Below are 27,392 nucleotides of genomic sequence, written 5' to 3' on the forward strand. Positions count from 1 at the left end.
CGGGCCCCTGAATTGGGGGGTCCGCGTCTGCCCCAAACGCCGCTTTCTTCCGTTTTCCATGTCATTTCCTGTACTAATAAGATGGTGGTCAAAGCAGGGGAGGAGAGCAGCAGCGAGTCGCCGCCGCCGCCGCCGCGCCGAGGCTGGCGCTGAAACTTTGCCGGGGCCCAGCGCGCCCGCAGCGCGGCCGCTCCCGCCGCGGGGGCCGCCAGCCGGGGCCGCGCCGCCTCCGCCGAGCCGCCCGCCCGGGCCCGCCCGCGCCGCCCGGGCCCCGCGGCTGCCGCGGCACTCCCGGGAAGGTGAGTCAGCCCCGGTAGCCACTGTGGCCATTGAAAATGGCTTCGGAAAGCGCTCGGCAGTTTGCCAGCGCGCGCGCACGCACGCGGGGGGCCGCCGGGGCAGGGGCTGCGAGCGGCCGCGGGGGCGGCGGGCGGCCGGGGGTGCAGCGCCCGCGGCGCAGGGGGGTCCGGGCGGCGCAGGAGCGGGGTGGTGGCGGTGGGGGTGCGGCTCGCCCCGGCCCGAGGTGGGTTAACCCTTCGGCAGGTAGCTGCCGCCGCCGCTGCGGGACTCGGGGGCCGCCCCTCCGCCTCCTTCCTCCCCACCCGCGCCCCGCTCGCTCGCTCGCTTGCCTGCCTTGTTACAATGTAGCCTTTGCTCTGCGCCGGCGTGCCTCCCGCTGACGGACGTGGCCGCCGACCAATGGCAGCGGCCGCCCGGGCCCCGTGCGTTCGGCCTGAGAACGCTGAGACACCGGCGGGGCGGGGCGGGGCGCCGCAGGCTGGACGGCTCGCCGCGGCGGCCGCCGCCGCTGCTGGCCTAGTTCTCGGGGGGGGGGGGGGGGGGGGGCGCGCTTTCGGCTCGGCCACGGGGGTTGCAGCGGACGTGGGAGGCATGAGTCCTGCCGGGGTGCGGTGGGGGGCCCTTTTTCCAACGCGGTGCACGATTTCCCGGTAAACGTGGTCGCGCCGGGGGCATTTCTTTTAACACGTTTCGCATCCCAGGTGCGGTGTAGAGTCTTCGGGAATGCGGTGTAGACTCTTCGGGAAATCTCTCCGGAGTGTACCCCCCATTCCCACCCCCTACCCCCGCAATCCCCAAGGTAGTCTCCTCTGCAGGCACTTGGCGGCCGATGACCTTTCTCCGGTCAAGGCCAGCACGCCCCAGGCAAGTGGCTGCAAGGAGAATACAGATTGTCTTGAGCGCTGGTCGGTGCCGGTGGAAAAGTTGCTCGTGTCTTGTACGGGGTGGTGTTGGGCGATAGGGGCTTAGACCACCCCCGGGATGGGCTGGGACTTCAGGGAGAAAAATGTTAAACCTCTCTTCTTTCTCAGATGCTTGTTTCATGTGGAGTAAGGCTGTTGTATATAATTTAGAGTGGCTGAAAGGAAACACACCCAGCTCTTTGTCCGCGGGGACAGGGGGAAGAATGAGACAGGGCTCTTGATGCCTGTAAACCTATAAACTGGGGATTCTGTCTGTGCTGTAGCAAAATAATTTTCCATGAAGCATGATGCCTGTGGCACCCAAGCTGTCCTTCGCCCTCACTTCCCCTTGAGATAAAGGAAGGGGTTGGGACTATGAGGTCCATGGGGCAGATGTAACTCTCCTTCCCTGGGGAATGGGGCATGATTTTTGCTCACTGACTTTCTCAGAGGTGGGTGAGCAGAGTTCTGTGTAGGCATGTGTCTGTAAACCTTCCTCTCTGGAATAGAGCCCAGGCCGGTTGCTTTAGTTTAATGAAAAAGGGCTTCTCCATTGGAGTCCTCCTTCCCCTTCATACTGACCTGGGACTTTGGACTTGGCACGATTGCCTTTGACCTCTCTGGATCTTGCTCCTCCATCCCTAAAGTAGGGCCAACAAAGCCTGTCTGGGCAGGCAGTTGTGAGATGGAATGAGACAGCACAGAGACAGTGCCTAGCCCATAGCCCACAGTGAGTTAAAAAGTATTTTTATTCCTGTGATTAGTGCAGAACACTCTCCAGGGAATATCAGAATTGCCCAACAAGCTCCACCCGGGTCCATTCAGTCCCAAATTTGCTGGGGCCTCCAAGGGGCAACTGAGGCAGAGTCTATGCTGCCTACCGTAATGACGTGCTCAGAGGTGAGGGGCTCCCCTCACTGGTCCCAGGAGTCCTTCACCAGCCCTCACAGCTATCACTTACATACTACTCTGACCTGAGTTACAGTTCTGTCCTCTTGACCCTTTGCATTGATATGTTTCAAAAATTTGTTGTCTTTGGTGTCAAGTAAGACTTCTGAATGTTTCCTCACCTGGACTTAAATGGGGGAGGGGTTTCCCTTGGTTCTAAGTTCTTGGCAAGTGTGAAGGAAGTGAAGACCACTGGACGAGTAGGCAGGAGTCATTCCTGTTTATTCAGCTGCCTCCTCAGCTCGTTCTCTTGACTATCTCATAGTTATGACCCACACACAGAGTCCGAGGCTGTTCCATCATTTTCATCCCTAAACCACCTCCAGGGCTCTCATCTTGTCCAAGGCTGCCACCATCTTGCTAGTCCCTAAGGCAGAAACCTTGGTGTCTCCATTCCCACACTGCAATCCACTGTATCTCCAGATCTAGGGAACTTCAGCCTATTAAATTGACTCCATCCACATCTTCTCTGTCTTCTCTTCCTGAGCATCTTGGTCAAGCACCACTGTCTATTCCCAAGACAATAGCACGAGCCTCCTAACTCCACCTGTGACCTCCCCTCCACGTCAGTCTTAGAGTGGCAGAGTGATCTGTTCCCAAGAAGATCACAGCAGACTCCCCATTTCCGCATAAAGCATTGAAAAGTCTTCACAGTACTTGTGGGGTAAAGAACCAAATTGTTCCCATGGTTTAGAAGCCTCTGAGTGATGTGGGCCTATCCTTTCCTTGGCCTCGTCTTCCGTCTTCCCTGCATCTCTCTGATCTCTCCGGCACATGTCGGTCCCTCCTTCTGGAATACTGAAACAGTTGTGAGCTAATGAATGAGTTAAGGTTGGGGGACAGCAAGATGGAGTGAGTGTCTGGTGGTGCTTAGTGCTACACCCTAAATATTTCCAGTTCCTCCAGGCAGGCATGTGTAGCACTGACTATAGCTCCCCTTGTGCTGGCTGGGGCCGTGAGTTGTGAACTACAGTGGCCCATGCCGCTTCTGGTCCAGAGCATCTGGTTGCTGGTCTTGAGACCCTCCTGAGTGCTCTTTTCCTGTGGTGTGGCAAATGGCAGGAGGTAGGGTTGGTGGCTGCTTCTGCTGGCCTGGGTCCCTGTGCCGCTCCCTGAGTGGAACCCCCTTGGTGCCTCATGATGGACGTGCAGCATCAGTGATGGTTAAGCCTTTGTTGTTTCAAACTACTTAGATTTGGGGGTTGTTTGTTACTGCAGCATAACCTAGCCTGTTATTGATACAGGCTATCCTGACTGATACAGAGACTGGGGGAGCATTCTAGGCAGAGATACATACACACACACAGGCTTGGAAAAGCTCATCCTCAGTGGCCAGGGTGATCTTTTTGACAAATAAATCTGAGTCTGTCAACCCCTGCCCGAAAAGCCTTCTGGAATCCTTCAGTTGCCCTTAGACACTGTGGGGACACCATCTTGAATCCCTCCGTTCATCATGTTCAGCCGAACGTAGTACTTTACTCATGTTTCCCTGCCCTGGTGATGTGTTCCATTGCACCTGTGTGGGTCTCCTCATCCTTCATCTTTCAGCTTCAGCATCACCTGTTCAGGAAAGCCCTCCCTGGTTAGGTCAAGCCCTCCATGGCAATCTCTCACGGCCCATGTGCCTTTCCTTTATAGCACTCGTCTTAGTGGTGGTTTTACATTTATTGGTGTATTTACAGATAGCAGGCTTCCCTGGTGGCTCAGTGGTAAAGAACCCACCTGACAATGCAGGAGACTCAGATTCAACCCCAGGGTTGGGAAGATCCCCTGGAGAAGGAAATGCAACCCACTCCAGTATTTTTGCCTAGGAAATCCCATGGACAGAGGAGCTTGGCAGGCTACAGTCCATGGGGTCACAAAACACACAATTTAGCGACTGAAGAACAACAACGTTGATTGAGTCTTACTCTTTGATCAGACCGTAAGCTCTGTGAGGGTAGGGCCTGGTGTGGTGTGCACATGCTGCTGTGTCTCCATTGTCTGTGCATGTGATGAATCTCTGAGCATTGGCTGCAGGCTCATGGTGTGCTGGGAGCTAAGGACAGGATTCCTTATAAATGTTGCTTCCCTGGGGTGTGGGCAGGTAGGTCCAGCAGGAAGGAGGTGTCAGGTGTGGCAGGCAAAGTGATTGGCCCTTAGAGTGTGGATACCAAGCTTTCCATACTTACAGATGTTCATACCCCCAGAAGGACTGTGTTTCTGGGATGTATGAGAGAAAATTCCAGGAGGGCCAAGAGGGTGAGATTTAGCAGATCGTTGAGGTCTCTGATCTGGAGAGTATATGATTTAGTGAAGGAACTGCACAATAAGAGATCCAGGGCTGATGAAAATGAAGGTCATCGTGATGAAGGCAGCTAATATTTACTGAATGCTTACTGTGTCCTAGGTATAGTCCTAAGCATGTCACATACCATATGCAGAAAACAGATAGGTATTATTATTATTTCCATTTCACAGATGGGGAAACTGAGGCCCCAAGAGGTGATGGAAAGGATCCAGGGCTACCCAATGATGTAGCCAGAATTGGAACCCTGAATCTGATGCCATCTCCCTAGGATGCCCTCTTAGAGTGAGGGCAGAGAACTCCAGACCCATCAAGGAGAAGCCGCTTTGGAAAAGTCACATGGGGCTATAAGGTTTCCCAGAGGTAACCCACCTAACATCGCGTTTGAGCAAAAAGGTTCTGGCTCAGAGGTGCCTGGTAGCCTTGGTGCCAGAGCTCGTCTAGAACCATCTGGTGCCTCCTCCATCCCTGTTAGGGCCTAGGAGTCCTTAGAGGCCCCAGAGCCCTGTGTTCTTAGAGTGGGCCTGGGAGGGACTTCCCTACAGCTGGTCCAGGGCTGCACCGGAAAAATAAGCCGTGCAGAAAGAAAAAAAAAAACAATGAAGGAAAAAGAAAAATGTGCTGTTATTTTTAAAAAGCCTGTTTCATATTGCAGATTTATATCTGCGTTGAAATGGCCAGCATTCACAGAGGCGGTCATTCGTGGTGGCATGCCCAGGGCGAGGGCTCTGTAAGGGGGGAGGACTGGGGCATCCTTCATTTCTGCCTTCATTCATCAGGTGGTCAGTGCACAGAACCGCACTGTGCTGTGCTTAGGGGTGCAATGTGAAAGCCAGTCCTTATCCCTCCAGAACTCACTGATCCGTCTGGGGAGGTGGGCAGTTAACCATGCAGTTTCAGGTTACAGCAGAAGGGGACAAGAGAGTGGGCCATGGACTCTAAGTCAAGGAAAGCTTCCCTGAGGAGAAGGCCTTTCAGCTGGGTTTTGAAGGATAAGTAGAAGTTGGAGAGAAAGGAAGGCATTCCAGCATGGAGTGTGACTTGTCCAAAGGCATGTGCACACAGAAGGGGAGGCTCTGGTAGTTCATTTGGCTGAAGGGTGCAGGAAGGGGAGGAGGTGAATTTGGCTGAAGGGTGCGGGAAGGGGAGGAGGTGAATTTGGCTGAAGGGTGCAGGAAGGGGAGGAGGTGAAGGGAGATGAAACTGGGAAGAAATAATAGTGATGATAATAGTAATATGACTAACACACCAGTTCTGATCCTGCCTCGGATCCTTGGCACTGGTTGTTCCCACCGCTGTAACACTCTTACCCATTGGTAAAGTGGGTACTCTCCATGGTAGGCTCCCTCACCTGCATTGGGATTTGCTTAAATGTCACCCTCTCGTGGGCACTTGTTGAAAATCGCAACCCCTGTCCCCTTATCCCACTGTTTCCCTGCCTTTTTTTTTTCTCCATAGTGCACAGCATGTACAACATGCCTTGGGTTTTACTTATGTTGGTTTTGTCTGCCTCCCTTAATTATACTATAAGTTCCCAGAGTGGGGAGTTTTGTCAGTTTTGTTCAGGGCTGCATGAGCGGTGCATGGCACATAGTAAGGCCTTGTATTTGTGGAATGAATGAATGAGTTGAGCACTTACTATTAATGGATGCAAAGTCCTTCATGACGTGTTTTCTATTTCATCTTCCCAGCAGCACCCTGAGATTGGTGCTGTTATTTCCCTTTAGGAGCCCGAGGCTCAGAGAGGTGGACTAACTGGCCCAAGGTTTCCCATTTGGTTGGCAGCAGCGTTGGGATTTGAACTCAGGTTTCCTGGCTCCTGAGCCATCCCACCTAACACGGAGACTCTATCCCAGCCAGATTGTAAAAAGGTTATGACCGCTCTGCAGAGGAGTTTATACTCTGTCTGTGGGGCCTCTGGGAGCCACAGAAAGTTTTATGAGGAGAAAGCTGACATGGAGAGCAGGCCCAGGTCCCAGTCGTCAACAGCAGCGGCAGCTTGGGTGTGAGGCTGGAGGCAGGGAGGCCAGTTGGGAGGCTGTTACAGCGTCAGGGTAGGAGAGGGTGAGGATGAGGGCATGGTGGAGGCCGTTCCAAAAGGGAGGGTGGGGATGGGGGGAGAGGCCTTGCCCCTCCGCACTGAGAGTCAGTGCAGTTAGGTTGGAGCACAGTTCTGGGGGCTGAAGGCTTCCTGGAGTGTGTCTGACTTCACTTCTGAGTAGCCATGGCACCCCCAGATAAGATGCGGCAAAGTCCCTTGGACTGGCCTCTTGGCAGCGGGGTGGGATGGAGAGGCAGTGTGTGGGCGGGGCGCCCTGGAGGGGGGAGTGGCCTCAGGTCCAGCCCTGCGCCTGCTCTCGGCAGCTGGGAGACAGAGGGTAAGAGGCTGCCCCTTTAGTGTCTGCCTGCCTCCTCATCCGCACCGTCAGGGTGGTAACGGTGCTGGCCTCACAGAGCTCCCCGGGAAGCAGCACCGAGTACCGGTGCGGCACAGGGCCAGCTCTGGGGGTCCAGCTCCGTGGATGTGAGATCGGGACCACAGGGGCGGCATCTCCCAGGGCACTGACATAATCTTGTGCCACTTGCCAGGGACGGCACTGCCGGGAGATGGGAGGGTGCATAGTCACAGGGGTCTCTACTTAAAGGTGACCTGACCATACCTTCAGACACACTCCCCCAACGGGCTTGTGTTCAAAGCCAAACATGCTTGGGCCTCAGTCTCCCTTGCTGTAAACAGAGACGGTCATGTCAGTCCTGTATTACCTGCTGTGGAAAAAAACTCCTTCCTCCGTGTTTTTTCAGGACCACATTTTAAGAGGACCATGTATCGAGCATCAGGGCACTTGACATCGGCCCCATAAGGTCTCCTCATCCAGAAATGGATGAGGAAACTTGGGTTCAGAGAGGGTAAGTGACTAGCTTCAGATCACACAGCCATCATCTGATCTTTCCAAACGCCTGAAGAAACCCACCTTAATGAAGGAGGTTTCCTTGTGTTATGTGATAGTTCCTTGCAGGGCCCCTGGGTGCTTTCAACCCAGGATTTGATTATAAGCTCTTGGCTTCCCTGGTGGCTCAGACGGTAAAGAATCTACCGGTAATGTGGGAGACCTGGGTTTGAACTCTGGGTTGGGAAGATCCCCTGGAGAAGGGAAAGGCTACCCACTCCAGTATTCTGGCCTGGAGAATTCCATGGCCAGAGGAATCTGGGGTTACTACAGTCCCTGGGGTCACAAGGAGTCGGACACGACTGAGTGACTTTCAGTTTCACAATTTCCCTGCAGGACCCCTGGGTGCTTTCAACCCAGAGTTTGATAAGCCCTTGGTTTCGGGACCCTCTCCCCACCTGGAACCTCACGAATCAAATCTTACTGGTATATCTGGACCAACTAAGAGTCTCCAGTGAAACGACTCTGGGTGAGGGGAGCAGAGGTGAAGGACAGAGGGCTGCTCGCTGTCTTGCTCCACAGTACCAGCCCCAGATCAGGGTGGATGCTGACAGATGGGAGCCCTGTTTGCAAAGTGAGGTGCCCCTAGGCCTCTGGAGCCTTCGGCACCTTCTAGGGCTTTCCCTGACACCCCTCTCCCACGTTCCCCAACCTGACCTATAAGGGCAACCCAGACCTCTCCCCAACTTCACACTACTCCACATCCTTTATCGTTAGCCTCTGAGGTGAGCAGAACCACTCTCATAACGCCCAGTTTATAGTTGAGAAAGCTGAGGCTCAGAGACAGGAAGTGGCTTGCTGGAGGTCCTGCAACTTAGGGAGCGACCAAGCTAACATTCTAACTCCAAATCTAGCATCTCTTCCTCTGCACCCCAGGCCTCCACTTCCTGGAATCAGAGCACAAGGGGGGCCTCAGAGCGTTTGGCCCAGTCCTTCCCAAAGGGCAGGCTGTCCAGCCCCTGCTTACATATCTGCGGTGGCTGGAGCTCGCCCTGTTCTGGGGGCACCGAGGCAGCAGACTCCAGATGATGTGCGTGAAGGAATGGAGGTGGTCAGCGATGTGCTGACCGGTAGACTGCTTCTTCCAGGCAGGGTTGGGGGCGAGAGGGATCAGCAGGCAGGCTATCAGCTTGTCTTGGGCTGGGCTGCTGTGGACGTCACTGAGCAAGTATATATGGAACCACCCCCACGATGTCAGCTTCCCCAGAGCAGCTTCTCTCACTATCTCGTACTTTCCCCAAGGAAAAGTGCTGAGGGCCGGGGAGGGATCCTGCTGCCCGATGCCCAAGGGATGGACATGGCCGGCTTGGGAGGCTCCGGGATGGCTGCGGGGCGTGGGGAGCGGCCCACCCGACCCACAGCCTCAGCAGGGAGTGAGTCTCTTGTAGGGGCAGCCGACTGGGACCCAGCCGGGCTGGACTCAGCATTGTCGTGGCCCAAGGTACAGGGCGGGTGGGCTCTGGGTGGGTGAGGGAGGAGTTGAAGGCTGGGACCCCACTCAGCCACACAACCCAGCACTTCACTGTTCCAACCCGAGCCAATGGGGCTTTTCTGGGGTGGGTCAAGGCCCTTCCTCAGACCAGCTGTGTCCCAGAGGAAAAGTCAGAGGGGGCTGATATCTGGGGAGGAGGTGAAGAGATTCAGAGGCTGAAGGTGTCAAGGCAGAAGCCCCTTAGCCTGGGGTGAGGGGAGGGCAGGGCAATGGGATCTGCAGAGGGAATCAGCCAACTCAGCAACTGAGCAGAATTTACCCCCAAGAGGAGATGTTGGGTCTTGCAAAGGGAGGATGAGCAGAAAGGGAAGATCCAGGTCAGAATTTTGGACGGGGCGATCCCAGGTGTTTTATAAACATCGTGCGGGCATGCGTGCAAAGTCGCTTCGGTCATGTTTGGACTCTTTGTAACCCCACAGAGGAGCCTGCCAGGCTCCTCTGTCCATGGGGTTTCCCAGGCAAGAATACTGAAGTGAGTTGCCGTGCCTTTCTCCAGGGAATCTTCCCGACCCAGGGATCGAACCCACATCTCCTGCAGCTCCTGCATTGTAGGGAGATTCTTTACCACTGAGCCACTGGGGAAGCCCTTTATAAACATCAGTGACAGCCAAACTTGAATGCAGCTTATCGGTGTATATGGGCCCTGCCTGTAGCAGGGTGCTGCCCAAATCATCTTATTAGCCTCAGTTTACAGAGCAAATATCGAGGCCCAGAGACATGAGGTGACTTACCCAAGGTCACACAGCTATTAAAGGCTGAACCGGGATTTGCATCCTGGTTAGGTCTGATTCCAGAGGCCGAGCTCTTCATCGCTGTGAGGGGCTGCCTCACTGTTCCTGCAGTGGAAACTGCTGTCAGGAGCCTGTGCTGGGAGGGACAGTGGACTGGAGGGCTTGCAGATTCCAGAAGTGTGCCCTGTGATGCCAGGCAGTAAGAGAAAGAACAGCCTGGACCAGACATCAGGCCAGTTACCCTCTCTGTGTGTCTACGGGCTCACCTGAGAATGGGGGTGCCTGGCGCAGGTGCTGCCCCTGTTCTTGGGTTGCTGGGACCTTCCCTTGCAGCATTTGGGTCAGCACTTGTTCAAGGAGCACCCCTTTGGGCTCTGGAGGTCCAAACATAAACGTAATTTGGATGGGCCCTGAACTGGAAGCACCAGGGGCAGAGTCCCCCAGGGCCAAGGAGAGGGTGGTCCACAAACCACTGCCCATCTGTGAGTTTCCTGTTACTGGTCCGTAGCACGGTAGGTGCAGACCTTAGAGTAAGTGTTGGGAAGCTCATATAGACAACTTGACTTGACACCGCTGCATCATTTCTTATTGTAATTTACAAAAGCATCAGTTGGCAACAGATTGGAAAACTTAAAAAAAAAAAGCCTCTTTACCATAAATAGCTTGAGCAGCTCTGGCCCAGATCCTAACTGTGATTGAAGGTAGGAAGTGCCCTGCTGCTCAGAGACAAGGTGGGAAAAGGAGCAAGTATTCTGCCTTGGTAGCGGGGGAGGGGAGAGGGGCGTTAGGCTTCCCAGAAGTGCTTTTGAGCTGGACCTTGAAGGAGGAGTAGGAGTTTGCTGGGTGGAGGAAGAGGGAAGGACGTTGTTGGCGCCGGGAACAGTATGTGCAAAAGGCAGGTGATGTGCAGTTCTGAGGGTTCTGGGCATGGAAGGTGATCAGAATGTTTGGAGAAGAGGTGGTGGACGGGCCCCGGAGAAGCAGGTCAGGGCCAGCCCAGGAAAGCCTTGACTGCTCAGCTAAGGAGTTGAGACCTCAAGACTGGCCCGGGGTCAGAGGTCGTGTGGTGGGGGATAAGATCACGGCTGCGTGGGCACTTTAAGGCCCGAAGGGGCCATCCGTGCGGAAGTTCCCTTTGGTCTTCGGCCTTGAGGGAGGCTGCCTCGTGGTCCCCAGAGGGGTGAGTGGCTGGTAAGCAGACTCCAGAGTTTGCCTGGTACCTAGTTGCTCCGGGAGTCAGTCCGGGCTGGACAGGCAGGCCGTTCTCCGGTGTGAGGGGCGGGCCTTCCCAGGCCGTCCTGGTCAGTGGGTGGGTGTCTGGTGTGGTTGGATGGCCGTGGTGGAACCTTTTTGTGCCCCCCACCCCGCCCTGCCCTAAGCTGCCAGTGCTGCGAGCTCACGGGGTGTGTCGGCCGCCTGTAGGAGTCCAGGGCCGCATTTGGGAGGGGGAAGGCCTGAGGCCCGGGGCTGAGTTTGGGGGGTTTGGCCAGGCCCCAGGAGCCTGGTATGTGAGGAGCCTGGGGTTCGCTTAAGAGGGGAGCCGTGGACGAAAGCCTGAAGCTGCTTCCTGCACGAACCCTTTCTGATGGGCCAGAGCTAAGCTGAGGCCTGCTTTTGAGGCCTGAGGGCTGGACGCTTGATGGAGGTGGCAAGGCAGGGTTGCTGTCCCCACGAGGCCAGCTCCCGGGAGCAGACGGCGCGGTGGCGGGGCAGCAGAGTTCCTGCTGTGGCCCAGCTTCCTGTTCCGAGAGGAGGTAACTGCCCTGTCCCGGGGCCCCTGGGAACAGACCACGGTGCTCCTGGGCCTGCATGTGGCCACAGGTCCTCCCCATCAGGGAGCTGCGGGGAGGACCTCCCCTGTCCGCCCCACCTACGCTCTCCTCCTCGGGGCCCTGTGCGGGGTGGCCCAGGCTCTGGCTCCCTCCCTGCAGCTCCCTGTTGGTGGTGGGCCCCACGCAGCAGGCCTGTCTGGCTGCCATTCAGCGGGGAGTCCATCAGGCGTTTGCAGGAGTCACTGGGGTGCTCTGGTTTTGACTGTGGTCTTGGTGGTGCTGGAAGAGATTTCCCTGGTGGCTCAGACAGCAAAAGTATCTGCCTGCAGTGCAGGAGACCCGGGTTCGATCCCTGGGTCAGGAAGATCCCCTGGAGAAGGAAATGGCAACCCACTGCAGTACTCTTGCCTGGGAAATCCCATGGACAGAGGAACCTGGTGGGCTACAGTCCGTGGGGTCGCAAAGAGTCGGACACGACTGAGCAACTTCACTTTCACTGTGGTGGTACTTGGAGGTTTGCCTCTCCTGAGGCAGGAAAGGACGACTCTGGGGCAGCTGGACTCCCCACCTCCCGCCCTCCAGGCTTCGTCCTGCTGCCCCGGCCACTCCCAGAGCTGGCACTTCTCTGTGAGCAGTGGGTGGCACCGTCTTGCTTCTTGGCCGCCCCTCTCCTCATAGGTGCCCCTCCGAGCCTGTTCTTCATGGGCTGTGTGGCCTTCCTTCCCAGGTGCTCCAAGGCTGGCCCTCTGCTCCAGTGTCCTCTGGCAGGGACTGAGCCTTGCTGTTTCTCCCTCCGGCCTCCCTGTAGCTCTGTCACCTGCCCCAGCTCCGGCTCCCTGGGCTGGTGAGGCCAGGACTTGCTGGCCCATCTCCCAGGGTTCCCTTCCTCAGTTTCAGGTAGAAACTAGGACTCCCCCTAGCACTTCTCGGCGGCTCCCTGCTTGCCCCCGCCCCCCGAGCACCCTGGCTCTTGATCAAGGACACTGGCCAAGAAAGGCTCCTTTGCCCTTCTGGATGGACTCACACCTGTCTTGTAGCAAGTGTGGCTGCTTTTGGCCCTCAGGTGTGGCCACCTCCTTTTCTCATCCATGGTACGGATGAGGCCTTGTGTTTTGTGGGGAGTCTGTATGGTTCACAAAGGAGCTACATGGATGATGTCTCATTTCATCTTCACGGTAGGCTTGGGAGATAGATACTGTGAGCCCATTTTGTGGATGAGGGAGTTGAGACTCCATAGGGTTCAGTGACTTTGCCACGGTCTTGTAGGAAGTCAGGGGCAGAGCTGGAACTTGGACCCATACCTCGAGGCTCTTTTCCTTTTTTTTAAAAATATGTGTTTATTTACTTGGCTGTGGCATGTGGGGTCTTTAGTTGTGGCATGTGGGATCTAGTTCCCTGACCAGGGATCAACCCCCGGGCCCCCTGCATTTGAAGCGTGGAGTCTTAGCCACTAAACCACCAGGGGAGTGGATCCTGGCTCTTTTCTTGGCCGGGTAGCTGTCCTGAAGGTGAGAGCGGCACTGATCTCGGCTTGTTAGTGTCAGGAGCTAGGTGCCTGACCAGGACTGGGGGTCTGCGGGCTGGGGCTCAGGCTGTTGGATTAGGTAGGGCTCTTCGTGTGGCCTGGGCCCTTGTCTGGGCTCAGTTTACAGTCAGGTGCGTTCAGCCTGTAGTCACTTTCTCCTTCCTTCCTGAATTCCTGCCCCCGCCCCCCCCCCCCCCCCCCCCCCGGTGTGAGGTCTTCCCAAAGGCATGGCCCCGATCCTGGGAGTCTAAGCCTGATACCAGACACGCTGGCTGGGGGCTGAGGGTTGTTGGGACAGAGGGGCCGGGACGGCATTACTGGGGCAAGGAGAATGGGGGGGAGCTGGGTGGCAGGAGGTGGACTCGGAAGCTGGCCTGTGGGCCTCTGGCACACCTGTGTCACCGTGAGGGTCCCCAACTCCTGGCCTCTCCCTCCTCCAGGGCCTGAGATTCTGTGCTGCTTTAAAAACATTCACAGTGCGGGGGCAGTAAGGGCTTTTCTCCTCCTCCTCTGATGAGGCTGTGAGGGTCAGAAGGGCTGGACCCCTCCATCCTTGTGGTAAATCCTTCCACCCCAATGCATGGGCTTGCACACATCCGGGGACCAGTAGGTCACTGTTCCCAAGACATCTCCTTGTATTTTTATTATGTTGTTTTACTAAATTTCAATTATATAAAGAATATACAGAAAAATTTTTGCTATAAAAAAATCAAGTATTATTTAAAAAGTGAAACATGATTTTCCTTGATAACCATAGCATTCCAACCTCCTCCGCAGGGCTTATCATTGCTCTTATTACTGTGGTCTAGATCTTCGTCTGTACGTTGCACACAGAGCCTATGGGAATATGTACCATTATAGCACGTGTATATGCATGTACATACATATGTACATTTCAACAAGTGATTTCATCTGCAAATTGCTTTTCTCATTTAACTTTGGATCTAGTCATAGTTTTACGTAGTGAGCGTACCATAATTTTTTTCTTTTATCTTTTTTTTTTAAACTGATACACAATAGTGTATCACTGTAAATCATTGTAAATCAATGAGTAGTAAATCGTTGGAAAAGATCCCAATGCTGGGAAAGATTGAAGGCAAGAGGAGAAGGGGATGACAAAGGATGAGATGGTTGGATGGCATCACCAACTCGATGGACATGAGTTTGAGTAAGCTCTGGGAGTTGGTGATGGACAGGGAGTCCTGGCGTGCTGCAGGCCATGGGGTCGCAAAGCATGGGACACAACTGAGAGACTGAACTGAACTGAACACAGTAGTGTATCAGTGGAGAGGATTATCATTTATCTAGCCATTCTCTTACTGCTGTACATTTAGCTTAATTCTAATTTTATTCTTGTGCTGCTGCTGGGTTATGGGAGCCAGTTGCATTTTTAAAAAATTGCTGTGCAATATTTAAAGTCTGTCCACTGAGGCTTTGCCCAGAACCAAATGTCTCCCTGAGGATCTCCAGCTATTCCTGCATCTCTTCTTTAGCCAGAGAGAAAATCTGCTCCCTTGCCCTCTGCCAGTCCCCAGAGAGCTGGAAACAACAGCCATGGCCCCTGGAGTCTTTTCTCTTTCACACTTGGGTTTTTCTACCCTTACTCAAAAGGTGTGTTTTTCAGTGTCTCCTCCTGTCTCTGGTGGCTGTTGTGATTAAGTAAACTTTGGAATCCAAATGCCTTGGTTCAGATCCTGGTGTTTCTGGGAAATTGACTTAACCCCTCTGTGCCTAGTTTCATCCTTTGTGAAACAGAGATCACAGCGGCGTGTGTAGCACTTCCATGAGGACTGAGTAAACTAACATTTTTAATGTGCACGATGCTGGTAACAGTCCCAAGAATGTTATTATCCTGGGCTCTCTTGTCTGTGTTAGCTCCAGACCCACCTCTGAGGGCAGAGGGCCCGTGTTCCCCATGGGCCGCCTGGGATGGCTCCAGCCTTTACAACAGCTTCAGCCCACTGTCCACTGATTTCCCAGAGGAGGCTGCTGCCTGGGAAGGCAGCGGACGATCAGATTTCTGCCTGGCTCGGCCCTGTCGGTTCTGGATCGAGGCCTGCAGGGAGGGAAGGAGGTCAGCCTGACCCTCTGCTTGGTGATGGTGGCCAGGAACCTGGTAATGTAACCCCATACCTTGGGCAGATTTGCCGACTCTCAATGGGGCCTGTTGTGGCCAGGGATTTGATCTCCCTTGGCCTGCAGGGTGAGCAGGAGAAGAAAGCCGCCCGGGGCCAAGCTCTCCCCTGAGAGCCCTGGGGCCCCTCTGGACCACACTGGCTGGTCCAGGCCTGGGTTTACCTTTCAGCCCCTGGGGTAAATCTCTGCAGCTCATCATCTAGTTAGTGCTGGAAAGGATGGCCCCTTTGCTCTTTTTCTCACACCTCCATCCCTCTTCCCCTCCTTTTAGGTTCGAAACCACCTTTATGCCACCATCTAACCAGCTCTGCACAGCCGCCCTCTGAAGTAGGCAGCCTGGTCAAGGCACTTCACAGATGTGCAGACAGAGGCCCAGAGATGTCAAGTGACTTTCCCAAGGCTGCACAGTTAGGCGCTGGCAGGGTTAAGGGAATATACCCAGGCCAACTGGCTCCTTGTTCAGTTCTTTTTCATGAGGCCACCCAGTGTGGTAGTTTTGGCAGAAGGTGCCCAGTGGGGCAGCCCTGCCTGTCCTCTTGCCCTCTGGTCCGTGGCATGTGTGGTCAGTGAGCACAGAGGGTTGGAATTATTTCCTGAGAGGCGAGAAGCACCAACGCTGGCCCGGGGCCCGGCCCTTTCCCAGCACCAGCCGCAAACGCTCTCAGCAGCCAGAGATGGCAGGACAGAGAGTGGCTGCTTCAGCTGAGGCCCTGTGCCCCTGCAGGGGAAGCAGCTTTCTCTCTGGGCCTGTCCTGTGGTGTGGGCGGGGGTCTGCAGCCACCCTGGGGACCCTGGGTGCTTCTCTGGGGAGGCGGGAGAGTAGCCATCAAGGGATGCGTTTTAAGACTGGAGGAAGCGAGGCTCCGAAAGGCGCAGGGGTCTGGTCTGAACTGGCGGCTGGCAGAGGGGAAACTGGAACCCACTCCCTGATTCTCCCCGTAGACCTTCTGCAGTCACGCTGCCGGTCACACCAAGGACACTGAGCTGGCCCAGCTTTGAGTTAAGAGCACGGATGCTGGTGTCAGAAGAGGAATATGGGCTGGGTCCTGGCTCCACAGGAACTGTTCATGTTTACTGAGCACTTACTACGTGGCAGGTGCTATGCTGTCTTGACTCATAATATCTCACTCAATCCTCGGAATAGCCTCAGGAGGTAGACACCATTATTATCTGCATTTAGTGGGGAACCGGCACAGAGAGGTGGCTTCCCGTGGTCATATCGGCGGTGGGGGCAGGGCGGGGTGAAGCTGAGACTGCACTCCCAGCAGAGGGGCTCAGAGTTGCCGGTTGCACCACGACAAGCCTCTCACAGCTGGGAGAGCGACACCCGCCTGTCTTATCCTGGTAGCTGAGCCATGGTGGGCCTCGGTATGCATCTGTTGGGAATAATTGTGTGAATAGATGTGAGGCTTTGGACAAGTGACTCGGCCTCTCTGAGAGGCAGGAAAGTAAGGGGCCACCTTTTCTCCAGCGTCGATGGGAAGAGTACCGCATGGAGGCGTTTCAAAGTGCTGAGGTCAGGGCCGGCCCACGGCGGCTGCGGTCCCTCTGGGCAGACGGTGCCTCCAAGTGGCTCTGAACCGTCCTGGGAGTCGGGGTGCGGCTCTGAGCTGTCTCACTGGGGGGGACAGAGGCAAGTTCTGTCTGCATGGGTGCCTGTGGGGTGTCACCTGTGGCTGGCATTGGGCTTCCTCTGGGCAGAGCCGGGGGCCAGAAGGGCGGAGGGTGAGCCCTGTGAGCGGGTGCGTGCAGACCCCTGCATTCCTCTGGGTCGCTCACAGCCGGCTGGGTAGTTCCCTCCCTCGTTTTTCTTGTCATTTCCCCATGCCTGTCTTTCATCCAGGCTCCGGGAGGCGAGGTGACTCACCCAGGTTCCCACAGGTGTGGAGCATGATTCCAGGCCTCACCCACCGCCTTCTGAGGGCCCCCTCTAGCTCCTCACTGTGGGTTTCAAAAGTGGGGCAGGTGCCTGGGGCAGAGGCAGATCAAGGGCCCCTGGAGGTCTCCTGCGTGGCAGGAGCCCACATTCTGGTGTGCTCCCTTGGTGGGCAGCTCTGACGGTAGGCTCTCTGCAGGGGGACTCCGGAGATGCCAGGGTCCATCTCAGGATCTGCCGTAGATCTGCTGGGTGGCCCTGAGTAAGCTCCTGCCATTCTCTGGGCCTGGGCGTACAGCCCTGTGAAGTGGGACCACAGGGCTCACTGCTGTTCTGCCCTTCCCTTTTAGGGGTATGGTTTATGCCTTAGCACCCAGACTGGCATTTTCTCAACCCCTTTTGAAGACACTAGGCTACTGGGGACTCTCAGCCTTGCCAGTTGAGGGACAACTGGACTTGGAATCAAGGACCAGGTTCTGGTCCCAGACAGTCCTGGGACTGTGAGATGCACATGGCAGGGCGGGGTGGGGCTTGCCAAGGAACTCCACCGGCTGCACTCCCCCGGGTGGGCCCTGGGAAACTGGGGTTTGGCAGGCAGCACCCCCACATGGGATGCAAGCATTGATTCTGGAGGCTGCAAGATCTGGGTTTGAATAGAAGCTTTCCCACTCACCTCTGGCCACCCACTTGGCCTTTCTGAGCCTCAGTTTCCTCACTGGTGAAACAGGAGGTGACATGGTCCCCCTAAGTTGAGGTTAGGATGAAATGCAGGCATGTCTCCCCAGCTACCTGCTGACACTTAGCTGGTTCCCCAGTGGCATGCACGGATCTGTTGAAGAGTTGGAAAATTGGGGGGGGGTGTCAGAGAAAGTTCCGGAAGCCTCTGGAGGCTGAGTCCAGAAATAGAAGACCCCAGAGGCAGAGGCTGCTGATGGCCAGACTGGCCTCCGCCAGCCCCCAGGAGGCCACCGTGAGCTGGCAGCGGGGGCCTCCCCTCCCTCCCGGGGCTGCTGGCTGCATAAATTACTCGGCAGCCTCTGGGCTAATTTTACCTTCTTGGTTTTCATGAATCATTTCCCATCCGGGGGCGTGTGCGAGGAATGGAAACGGCTCTGCCAGCTGGGTGCCCGGGCGCCAGCCGCAGCGAGGCGCCTGTGCGGAGCCCTGCCTGCGTGCTCAGAAGCAAGGACCGGACACCCTGGAATCCCCCAAAGGGCCCCCGAGGGCCGGCTCCTTCCAGCTGTGTCCCTGTGCCTTTGGGTTATGATTTTGCAGGTCTTGGAGCTGGAACTTGGGCTGAATCTAAATGAATTTAGAATCACATGATTGTTCTGTGATGGACATTTGGGTCTATTTTAACCCTTAGTGGTGGAGTGATTCAGCAGAGAGACCCCTGTGACCTGCTGGGGTGCCTCTCTGTGGCCCAGCTCTGGAAGTTTGCAGGAATTTTCATAGTCACAGAATACCAGAGCTGGTTGGCTCTGGCTGAAAGTCCAGCCTCACCACCTTGGGTAAACTGAGGCTCAGAGAGAGGAAGGAATTTAGCTCAGGACAGTGACTTGTGGAAGAAGTCAAGCTAATGGCTATTTACTGACTGCTCACCATTTTGCTCATAACACCCCTCTTTGAGTATTATTATCCCCATTTTATGGAGGGGTAACTGGAGGCCCAGAAGGTGAAATAAACTCCCCAGACGGCACAGCTGTATGTGGTAGAGCCATAGTTTGTGGAGCCTGAGTTTTTCCTGACTTCTACACCAAGCTGCCTCTTAGAGTGGGTTTATAAGCTCACTGTGAGTGCTCCTGGAAGGCCCCAGCTCACCCTCTCGTTTTCTTCTTCCCTTCACCAAATGCGTATTGAGCCCCTGCTGAGAACCGTTCTGGGCCATTCTTGGGTGCAGCCAGGATGGACAGAGGCTGGCGCCGGTGAGGCCCCTCCCCAGCACCCCATCTCACCCGAGGCTGAGTTCCCAGAGGACAGCGTCTACACAGCACTTTGGTCTCTGCCACACAGGCCACGCACTCAGCGGCCCAGCCCAGGCAGGAGGGACACGGGTCCGCTGGAGGTGTGGAAAGTAAGTGCCCTGCCCATTTGGCCACCACCACCCAGCCCTGGCAAATTGTTGCCACGTGGGACCCCCTGCCTGGGGTTGCGAACGCTTCTGATTTTCCAGAGAAGCTGAACATCCATCTTTTACACGAAATCTTCTGTTTCTTTAGAGTTGGCAACCAAAGCAAAAATAAAAATTGGAAAAAAGTCAGCCATCCGTTTGTAAGCTGTGGATCCATACTTCTGCTGCCTCTCTCTAAGCCTGTCTCTGGTTAGAGCAAGGTCTTGTTCTAATCATTCCTCAGGGGCCACCTCTCTGAGGAGGTCCCTTCACTCCCTGCCATGGAAGACCCTACCCCGCCTGCAAGCGCAGTGTATCACCCTCAGCACTGGACCGCCAGCCTGGAGTGGAGGAGAGGGGCGTAGGCTTTGACTGGAGAGTCTCTAGGTAGTCGCTTTACGTCCTTGTTCAAGCTACTTAACCTCTCTGAGCCTCCATTTTTTAAATTTTGAAACAAGTACAGTAAAATTGAACTCAGAAGATTGTTGAAAGGAGTAAATACAATCAGACAGAAACCCCAGTTAAGCAGAATTAGGCAAAAGTGGAATTTATGGGCCTAGCAAAGTGAGAAGTTCATGCGTGTCCACAGCGTCAGGCACAGTTGGATCCAGGGCTCACACGGTATCATCAGGACTTGGCCTGTCTGTCCGACTCTGCTTTCCCCTGTACTGGCTCCACTCACAGGCAGGCTGCTGGACTCGGTGGCACAGTGGCTGGCTGCCAGCGGATCCGTACTTATGTTCTATTCTTTCAGTGCCTCCTCTTCCCAGCAGGTTCCTCCAAAGCCCCCAGACTGCAGCTCTTGAGTAGCTGGGCCCTTTTCCCTTCCCTGCACCGTTCACTCTGCTGGCAGATACATCTGCTGTGGATCAGTCCTCGGGCCAATCAGTCAGAGTGAAGCATTTCGAAAAGGGGGCTCTCCTTTTCGAAAAGGACACCCGAGGGCTTGGTGCCAGAAGGGGGAATGGATGCCAGCAGGGAAGCCTACAGACATTCTTCCCAGGCTGCAAGCCTCATGAGGGCAGGGACCTAGTTCAGCCCGGGTTCCCAGCACCTAAGACAGTGCCTGGCACTCCACAGCATTCGAAGGTCAAGAGTGAATGAATGGATCTCCTCCACAGCATGTGTAGGACCCCAGGCACAGCCTGGCATCAGCCACATCCATACCCCTCCTGCTCCTTCCTGGAAAACCAGGATGAAGGCCTTGCATCCTTGGTCCTTGCGATGTTTACCCCTGTGGACTGTGAGTGCCTCCTCAGCGTGGAGCTTGTCAGCCCAGCCCAGGAAGCCCCAGAACACCGTTTGTTTGGTGCAACTTGACATACAGTCATTATAATAATTAGTAATTGCAGCACCTGCCTTCACAGGTGTGCTCTGAAATCAGCTCACTCTTGACTTCTTTACTGCCTGTGTCCAGATCATTTATGCTTTTTACCGTTTCAAGCTTGAGCTGCTGCTAGAGACTCAGTTTCCTCAAGGGTAAGACAGGGATAGAATCCACCCTGCAAGGTTGCGGAGAGGATTAAGTGAGATAAAAAAAAAAAAAGTGGAGCTCCTGGCCCAAGTCCTGGCACAACGGAGGTGCTCAAGAAGAGCCAGGTTCCCTTTGAATCCCCTCAAATCCAGGTCCTAGTGTATGAATAAACCCACATGTGTAAGCCATTTCGTGGGAATGTGGGAAGATAGTTAATTCTTCACAAGTGGCCACTAATGGTGTACTTATACACACAAATCACACCTGTACACATATTCAGTTAGGAAAGAACCCTGATCTCTTGGCATAGAGGCTACATGTGGCCAAGACTCCGTGGATCAGCCAATTTATTACCCCCAGCACAAGAATCAGCGGGCTCATCAGCACGGTGGCACCAGTTACTCTGCCCCCAGGTCTCACGGGGCAATATGATGGACCCAGGTGGGCACTGTAGGTTACGCCGCACTGGAAGGACTCAGGGCTGAGGACTTGGCACCTTTTTTAGCCAGCAGTAATCAAGCCGGCTCCCCTTCTCTGGGGAGCGAGCAGTTGTATGGTATTTGTGCTATGTTGCCATGACTGGCTTAGTTACCTGTGTGACTAGCTACGGAAATGGCTTAGGGTGGGAGGGTGGTGCGGGCTTACAGTATGACAAACTCAGCAGGGGATGCTCAGGGCCCACGGTGGACCGCCCCTCCCATCACACACACACACACACACACACAAGCCTTACTTGTCCCAGGCCATCACACACACACACACACACACAAAGCCTTACTTGTCCCAGGATGGAAGGGTGGCCTGGTGACCTGGTTCCCTGTTAGAGGTATTCGTGTGTGCTCAGAGATGATATACACCATGGCTTCCAGCCTCTGGCAATGTAGACTAGTGCTTCTCAGACTCCACTGGGCATACAGGTCACTTGGGGAGCCCCCTGTTTTAAAGCAGCCTCTGATTTGGGAGGTCTGGGGGTGGAGTCCCGGACTCCGCATTTCAAATAAGTGCCAGGTAATGGCCCTACTGCTGGTCTGTGGGCCACACCTGGAGAAGGAGGGATTTAAGTGACTTGTGAGGTGTCTTGTAATTCTGAAATTCTGGGCAGAATTGGGTAAATAAACTGGGTAAGTAAACAGCCAGAGAGAATGGCAGGGCGAGATGGAATAGGGAGGAAAGGAGGAAGCAGAAGGGGGCGGCAGGAGAAGTAAAGGCTGGGGTCAGGCCCACCGGGCCCCTGATGGCCCTGCAGCCCACTCCCTCCACAGGTCTTTCCCCCCCGGTCTCGTGGTGCAGACAGTGGTGCCCCTTTCCTTGCGGCCAGAACACCACACGGCGTTTCATCAGGGTTCTACCCGGTGGTATAGAGGCTTTGGGGATCGGTGGAGGAGTGTAGCGGCGAGGATGCCAAGGACACCACCATGGAGAGGGGCAGGGAGAACAGAGCTGGGGGAGGGGCTGCCACGCGCAGGCTGGGTGGTGGTGGGTTTGCATCTCCCAGAGTCTTCCTCTGGGAGGTCTTGAGCAAGGCACTGCCTCTGGGCCTCCATTTCCTCATCTAGAAAGGAGGGCTTTGGGCCGGGTTTCCCTGGTGGCTCAGATGGTCAAGAATCTGCCTGCAGTACAGGAGACCTGGGTTCAGTCCCTGAGTGGGGGAGATCCCCTGGAGAAGGGAATGGCTACCCACTCCAGTATTCTGACCTGGAGAATTCCATGGACAAAGGAGCCTGGTGGGCTACAATTAATAGAATCAAGAAGAGTTGAACAGGACTGAGTGACTAACACTTTTGAAGCCTGGGTGCATCCTTTCAGCTCTGACAATCCGTAGGAGGCAGTGAGATGTGAGAGCCAGCGCTGGCTCTTAAGAGCCACAGGTGGGACCTGGGAGCAGATTGCTTACAGACTCTCTGCCTTCTGCATTAGCATCATAGAGGTAAGGAGCTGGGGACACCAGAGGACATGTTGGGTCTCCAGCATCTGTCTGCCACCCAGCCAGCAATCAATGCAGAACATTAGATGGATGTACATATCCAGGCCTTTGCCCATCAAGACCTTGCCTTCCTCCCACTTTGGGCCCTGGTAGCTCAGCCCAGAGACCCTATGCTGCTTGCAGCCTGACCCCACCCTCCACAGGCACACCCCCTTCTCCCCCAGCCTTATTTGGCTGTGGTCAACTTGGTGCCTGGAATCCTGGGGCCAACTGGGTCTCAGGGAATGGACTTCAGGGTCCCCTTCCATGGGGACAGAGGGGGTCGGAAGGAGTCCCCCACCCCTGTCCACCCTCGTCTATCAGCAGATACCACCTCCCGTTCTGCACCACTTGCTGCCATGCTGGAAGTAGGGGAGGTAGGGCAGCCTGGGACTAATTTTTTAGGCTATAAATACTGATATGTACTCTAAAACATTTTACTATGCAGAAAAGATAGAAGAATATAATAAACTTCCATGCGTCTGTCAGCCAGCCTCAACAGTTAGTAACTCTTAGGCATTACTAGGGCTTCCCTGGTGGCTCAGCAGTAAAGAATCCACTTGCAATGCAGGAGACCTGGGTTCAACCCTTGGGTCAGGAAGATCCCCTGGTAGAGGGCATGACAACCCACTCTAGTATTCTTGCCTGAAAAAAATCCCATGGACAGAGGAGCCTGGTGGGTTACAGTCCACCCCATGGGGTCACAAACAGTCGGACAGGACTGAGTGACTAAGCATGCACACATGCATTACTGAGCTATTTTTTTAAGTTAGAAATGCATGAAAAAAAAAAAAAAAAGAAATGCATGGATCTGGTGTACAACTCAGAAGTAATCCCGTTCCCCGCTTGAGCCCTCAGTCTCAGGAGCAGTGGCTATCATAGCCTAGAGCCATCCTGTGCATGCATGAGCACAGATAAATGCATATGCTCTCCTAATTTTATTAAAATGGGGCATGTTTATTTATAAAACACACATTAATGTAGCTTTCTCATTTTGTATCAGACCCCATTCTGGGTAGATAACAAATATTAATTCATTTAATCCTCATAGTGCTATTAATATCCTCAGGCACAGAGAGGTTAAGGAACTCCTATGACATCACGCTCATTTAGACTGAAGGCAGGAGGAGAAGGGGATGACAGAGGATGAGATGGTGGGATGGCACCACCAACTCAATGGACATGAGGTTGAGTTAACTCCAGGAGTTGGTGATGGACAGGGAAGCCTGGCATGCTGCAGTCCATGGGGTCACAAAGATTCAGACATGACTGAGCGACTGAACTGAACTGATGACATCACACAGGGGTTGACCTCATTGGGAGTTAAACCTGGGCAGCTTGGTCTCAACCACCATTTTTTTTTTACTGCCTCTCAAATTATATATATAGTCTTCTTTACCTCGGGATTTTGTTTTCACTACGAATTATGTAATCCATCCAACAAATGTGTGCATAACTTTCCACTAGGCATTCTTCTAGTGGCAGGGGATATAACAATGAACAAAACAGACACACGTCTCTGACCTTCTGGATTTTACATTCTAGTCGGGGAGACAGCCAGCCAGTAATAGAGATAAGTACTGCATATATTTGATGGTGAATGGTGCTCTGGAGGAAAATGAAGCAAGGAAGGAAGGGTAGAAAGCGTAAGGGAGCCGCAATTTTATACAAGTGACCGGAGGATGTGATATTGAGCAAAGGGCTGAGGGCATGAGGGGCTGAGCCCTGCGGGTCCCTGGGGGGAAGAGCATGCCAGGCAGAAGGAACAGCCTGTGCAAAAGCTTGAGACGAAGTGTGCCTTGCCGCAGGCTGTGCAGGGCAGCCTTTGGGGCTGTGGTGAGAGTGAAGTGGCATGGGAGGAGATGAGGTCCAGAGTGAGTGGGGGGTGGGTACCCATTGGGTCTGGCTGGCATGTCCCTGAGGAGCTTTGCTGTTTGCTCTGTGTGAGATGGGGCTCCAAGGAGGGTTTTGAGCTGGGGACCATTTGATCTGACTTAGGTGGTCACAGGTTCATCCAGCTGCGGGATGGAGAATGGACAGTAGGGGCGGAGTGGAAGCAGTGGGTGGAGTTTGTTCCATTGCTTCCTCCTCTGAAAAAACTGCCTGTAGCGTGGATACACTCTCATTTACTTAACCAACCTCCAGATGGACACAGTGGTTGGTCCTTGCCATTCCAGACAGTGCTGCAATGAATACCCTTACCCATGTGTCTTGGAGAAATTCTGAGAAGTGGAATTGCAAGATCAAAGGTCATGGGTATTTTTTGAAAGGTTCCCAGTGCCAAATTGCCTTCCCTAGAGGTCCAGTGTATGCTCCCAGCAGCAGTGCATTAGAGAGAGCTCAGGTTAGAGCATCCGGTAAGATCGCCGGCTTGGCATGCTAAGTTGCTTCAGTCAATTCCGATGCTATGCGACCCCATGGACTGTACCCTGTCAGGCTCCTCTGTCCAGGGGATTTCCCAGGCAGGAATACTGGAGTGGGTTGTCATGCTCTCCTCCAGGAGATCTTTCGGACCCAGGGATGGAACGACGTCTCTTACGTCTCCTGCTTTGGCAGGCGGGTTCTTTACCTCTAGTGCCACGTGGGAAACTTAGGGAGAGGGTGGCTGGGGGTGCCAGCCCGATTGGACCTGCGGATGGGGGTGGAGCCTGTACCTTTGGTGGGACAGGGTACCAGTGAGGATGGCCAGGGCTGCAGGTAACAGAGACCCCATCCTAGTCAGGCTTGAGTGAAAACATGTGACGGGAAGTGCAGAAGTAGGGGAGATTTTAGGACCATTTGATTTAATGCCATAACCAGGTTGATTAAAGTCTCCACCTCAGGGATGCTTTCCAATACCAAACAAACCACGCTCTGTCCTCTGATTCTTTGACACCAAGTGAAACGAATGATCCAGAATAAACACAGAATCCCACAGGTTGGGGACCCACTCCCTCATGATTGTCCCCACTCCGAATGCCACTTGCAATTCCTGGGACACCCATGCAATACTTATGACCAACATAAATCAGGGATTTCCACGACCTCCTCCCCAGATGCTGTAACTCCCAAGAACAATTTGCAGAACTCAGGAAGGTGCTTTACTTACTATTTTTGGTTTATTGTAAAGGATACAACTCAGGAAGAGCCAAATGGAAGAGCAAGGCATGGGGAGAGGGGTGTGGAGCCTCCATCCCCTCTCCAGGCATGCCACCCTCCCAGCACCTGGGTGTGGTCACCAACCAGGAGGCTTTCTGAATCATAAGGATTTTTTATAGGGGACTTCCCTGGCGGTCCAGTGGTTAAGATTTCACCTTCCAACGCAGGGGTTGTAGGTTCAGTCACCAGTCAGGGAGCTAGGATCCCACATGCCTCATGGCCAAAAAAACCAAAACATAGAAATAATATTGTAACAAATTCAATGAAGAGTTTAAAAGTGGTCCACATAAAAACATCTTTAAAAAATAGAATTTTTATAGAGTTCGATCTTTGCCTCCTCTTACCCTTCTCCCCGATCCCTACATCGGTGGATGGGACTGAAAGTTATGACTCGAATTTCTTGGTCTTTCTGGTGATCAGCCTCATCTTAAGTCTATCAAGGAACCCCATTCTATGTTACCTCATTAGCATCGACTCAGGTGTGATAGCAAGGGGCTCCTTGTGACTAACAAGACACTCTTAGTGGGAAATGCCAAGGGTTTTAGGAGCTCAGGTCTTTAAGACAAAGACCAAATATGTTTATTACTATACCACACCTCTCCACTACTTTGCTGTGCTAGCTTCATCCTAGGGGGGGATTCCTGCTGGGGTCTTCTGCAGGATGTGCCTGCCATATGCAATAATGGCTTTGTGCTTTCTCCAGAGGGTAGGACAGTCATTCCCATGAGGGAGGTGCAGCATCTGAGCAAAATCTGGTTTTATTAGTGGGAGGAGAGGGGGATCCAGGTAAGCCACCAACAGTAAGAAGCCAGCTCATTAAATAGGTGCCATCTTTCACCAGCTTCTCCACTTGACTCATGAACCTTGACACTGTTTCTTCCAACTCCTTATCAAAGTCTTACCGTGAAGGAGTCAACATATTACCTCCAAAAGATTCTTCAGGAGGAACCACCTTGGGAGTACATGTTCCACAGCCCCCGACCAGCTGAACCGCTGGTGCTCAGTGAAAACTGATGTGTAGATAAAGTCCTGAAGCCAGATCTGTTGTGACTGAGACAGGAGCCTCGACTGGCTGGACCTCAGTTCCCCCAATTGCAAAATCAGAGGCTGGATGGGGTTAGAGGTCTCCCCTTGGGAACTCCTTGCCCTGAAAGCCCCTGCAGAGTTTTTTCTTTGTTTTTATCAACATATAGAAAAGTAAAAGTGTGACAATGTATTTTCACAAACTTAGAAAATGGGACCAATACTCAGATAGGACCAGTCTTCAGATCTAGACATAGGGCATGACAAGCATCCTAGAACTGCCTTTCCTGGCCCTTTCTAATTGTTTGCAAGGATAACCAGTTACACCTTTAACCACCATAGTTTTGACTATTTTTAAATTTTATATAAATCGAGCCACAAAGCATGTACTCTCTGGGGTCACATTTCTTTTCTAAGCATCATGACTCATCTACTCTACAGTGTGCAGTTGTGGTCCAATTTCATTTCTGCATAGTATTCTATCCATCAAGCTATTTTTTGAACATAGAGAAGTATAATGAAAATCTCATGGCTCTGTGTAATCAGCAAGACAAGTGATTGAACCATGTCCGATTTCTTGGCTTTTGCTTAGAATGATAGCAATGAACCTATGTGTTCACCCAAGTTCTCACATAACCTATAAAAACATTAGGAAACGGAATGAATTATTACAGAGTCCATGCAATATGTTTCATGGACAAAACCTTTCAAATGGGAATATAGAAATTAAAACAGAGGTGCTTTGTGGTAAAAATATTGGGGCCTTT

General features: G+C 53.8%; 1 protein-coding gene across 3 annotated transcripts in view; it reads left to right on the top strand.

The window, feature by feature from the left end:
- Positions 1–223: 223 nt before the first annotated feature.
- PRDM11 (PR/SET domain 11) overlaps positions 224–27,392 on the top strand; it is a 90,417-nt gene continuing 63,248 nt past the window's right edge. For all 3 annotated transcript variants that reach the window (XM_055546944.1, XM_055546942.1, XM_055546943.1), the window contains exon 1: positions 224–299. The gene's annotated coding sequence lies outside the window, so the exon portion shown is untranslated. The remainder of the gene's footprint in view (positions 300–27,392) is intronic.

The sequence above is a fragment of the Bubalus kerabau genome, chromosome 15, assembly GCF_029407905.1.
Source record: "Bubalus kerabau isolate K-KA32 ecotype Philippines breed swamp buffalo chromosome 15, PCC_UOA_SB_1v2, whole genome shotgun sequence".
In the NCBI taxonomy this organism is placed as follows: Eukaryota; Metazoa; Chordata; class Mammalia; order Artiodactyla; family Bovidae; genus Bubalus; species Bubalus kerabau.